Genomic DNA, 3548 nt, shown 5'->3' on the forward strand with positions numbered 1-3548 from the left:
TCAGGAGACCTGGGTTTTTTAGTTACTGATTCTCAGATGTTGCTATGAGGATAACATGGGGAGAAGTTTGTGTAAGACTTGTTGCAGGAATAAGCTGGGAATATCAATATAATAAAGGAAATATGTTTGGCATTCCACTCCCATCAGCTCTTGTCAGTAAAGCTGGATCATGGGAGGTATAGACCAAAGCATTTGGAAGGCCACAATTGCCCATTGATGAAGATAATAATTGCCTACTATATTATGTAAAGAGAATTTTGCAATTAAGCATCGAAAAGCATGGCAGTGAGAGCAAAATACGCTTCTAATGCATGTTTGCTACATTAACCTAACCTCAGAGTGACTTGTGCACACCCTTTTAGGAAAAGACATCGTCCTCATAGAACTCTAGTTGGGCAATATGCAGGTTAATACAACAATGCCTTGCATGAAGGCAAGAGCATCAGGTCCTCCTTACCATGACTGTCAAGCCCCCGATCCTCTCTGGGTTTATTCTTGGGTTTATTTGCTGTCCTAACATTACGACTGTAAGTGGTGTAATGCCCTCACTTTTGCTGTCACACAGTTAAGCCCTTAGGCAGGTCTTAATATAGAACATTTAAAGAACACTATCTTTCAACATTAGGAAGCAATGATTTAACTGTTTTATTGTTGGTAATTAGGAAGGCTGGAGCAGAATTCTAAACAGGAAATTATGAATGTTCACTTCCAGAAGGCTGGTCTTTTTACAATATGGGCACCCTCTCCCTGCCCCCCACAGGGTCTCACTCAACCACTACTTGCTTTAGAAGTTAATGACATTCAGTTGGTTACTATGGTAATGATGTACTAGTTGCCATGGTGCTCAAGTTTTTTCAATCAATTTCTTTGAAGAAAGCAAACTGCAAGCAATTTTACAATGTAATCATGTTGCACAAAAATGCACCATGTGCCACAGGCAGTCTAGACATAAAATATTGAAACATAGCAATTGTACCAATAGTACACAGCAAAGAAAAGGGAGTACTCCTTGCCTCTCCAGATCCACTTGGTAGTCAAAGATGTTGACTCTTCTTGCACAACACATTGCAAAAACAAAACCCAGCCCTTCCTGGCCGTTCCTTTGGCTACATCTCTTGCATTCCCTTGCCACACCTACATTCATACATCTTTACTGGAGCTAGTCTGGAGAGGGAAAAAAAACTTTCTCAGCATGGATGCTCATGCTGCAAACAGGTCTTCTTTGGGATAGAACAGGACTAGCGCTGTCCCAGGTGCTCAGTAAAGGGGAAGAAGTTTGGGTAGATGCTTTCAGTAGATCTCATCACTGCTCCTACTCTTGCCCTCTGGATTCAGTTCATGCAACTGCTCAAAGAAAGAGCATAAGGTGAGTGAAACTAGCTGCTCCATCTTGTCATCTTTTCACTGCTTCCATGGGCTCACAGTGGGCAGGCAGTGACTGCAAGGAGGAGTCAACATGGATAGGAGGTTCTTAGGGTCATCAGTGGTCCTTCTGCTAGTGGAGGGAGTCAGCAGGTGTGCAGTGCCATCAGTTCTAAGCCAGGTTGTGGCAGTGCGAACCATTAGAAGAATGAGGATAAGTATGTGTGGGAAAATTTAGATAAATCTTTATTTTTAAAAAAGGTTGCTTATATGTGCCTTTGTGGGATAAAATCAAACCTGCAATATCCCTGTATCTCTTTCTAAGAAAGAACCAGAATTCCAAGCCAAGCTTCTGCTACATTTGCCAAAGGGGGGGCTCTCAAGGAAAATTAACCCCTGACTATTCTTCTGCTAACAGCAGCAAAAGCTGATAAGGCTGCCAGACTGGTTTTTCTAGCTGTATTGCAATCACCCTCATTTGCATGCCAAGACCCACTTATAATAATCCATTCATTCCATGATCATTATGCCAATCTCCTGTAATCAACACTATTTTATTAAGTCCCCTCTGCAAGTCTCTCACATTCTTTTGACTCTGTTCCCCTTATTTTGTCATCATCTATCTGCCCTGCTGCTGTGTTACGTGACTCAAAACCTATAAAACACTCTGTATATGTTCTAGAAGCTTGTAGTAGGCTGTGTGAACCTTTACCTGGGAGCATGCTGTCATTAGTCACTGCAGGAACTGGGCTGTCTCACCAATTAAACTGCTGAAATTCAAGGCAATGAAGTTTCTGAGAATTTGAGTGTTCATTCCTTGTGACTGGAATTCCGGGACTCTGCCTTGGGGAGAAAGTGGGTTAACAAGCAATACTCTTCCCGTGTGGCTCACAGGGGTAACATTCCAAGCAAATTGTCAAGAGCTCAGCTGGTGCCATTGGGATGGAGAGAGTCTCTTCAGCTGCAGCATAACCACTAATACCATGCTCTGGATTTAGTTGAATATGTTTGCTGATGCAGCCTCCATGAGCTTGCAGTACTCAGAGCCTTAACATCATGTTGACCTTGCTGACTATATAGCTAGCTGCCTGTGTGAGTTTTCTGAATGTGACATGTAGTGTTGAGAAAATTTTAGAGACACTGATTTCCACAAGCTGTATGCAAAGTAGTCCAGTGATCACACCCTTCTATTGTGGTGGTTAACACTCACAGTATTCACTTTCTTTTATATATTGACCTCCATATTCTTCATTGCTTTTCTAGGATTAGATCCAGACTTAGCCATAATTACAGTAACTCATTTGATCTCAGGAAGTTCAGAGCCAGTATGACAAAGTCTGGAACTAGCACATCATGTGTAGATTTTATTAATAATGCTGGAAGACAAATGGTAACTTGGTATTTTCCCCTACCCTGAAATTTGTCAATTTTAATTGTCAGAGACTTGTAAAGGTCTGGCAGGAAGAAACAGGGAAAAGTGTAGGGAGTGGAGACAAGTTTTTAAAAAGCATGTTTTTCAATCAGGGATTTTTGGAACAAATAATTTCCCCAAAACATGTTCTATCCCCCTTTTCACTCCTCCCCACCTCCCCAGCCTTCACATCTCTAAGGATGTAGATGGGAATCAGTCAAGCAGTGATACATTTTACTTTAACAAACCTCTCATAGGTATTCTTTATTCATATTCTAGCTAGCATTTTTCTATTGCATATGTTTTAAGGAAAATTTGTTGTTAAGTATTGAAGTAGGATTCTTGTTAAGCACTAGAAGGCAGATAAAGATTTTTTTAAAGGGCTCATGTCCTTTAAACATGTCCAGAAATGATGGGGGCGGCACCCTTCAGGTGTCAGGATTGAACTGTACATTGGAAAAGCTACTGCATCCCTTTAAAATGTCATGCTAGAGCTTTCCTGATAAACAAAAGAAGCTATTTCTGGACATGCAGTTGAGTGTGATATACATATGGTGGCATCAATGTAATACAGAATGAAATGTTCAGCTGCACAGCATATGTCCTTTTTAATTTTTTCTGCATTATGGTTTTGCTCCAAAGGACTAGAACAATTGCACTGTGTGCAAAAACCTGGTGTATCTGTTTGATACATTCAAGATAGTGCTTTCCTGCCAGTATTCATTCAAGGGGGGCTCAGTATTCAGATAATGATTGGCTCCTCACTTTCCACTCA

This window comes from Varanus komodoensis, unplaced genomic scaffold (assembly GCF_004798865.1).
Source record: "Varanus komodoensis strain SLA01 unplaced genomic scaffold, ASM479886v1 scaffold13_1, whole genome shotgun sequence".
Taxonomy (NCBI): Eukaryota; Metazoa; Chordata; class Lepidosauria; order Squamata; family Varanidae; genus Varanus; species Varanus komodoensis.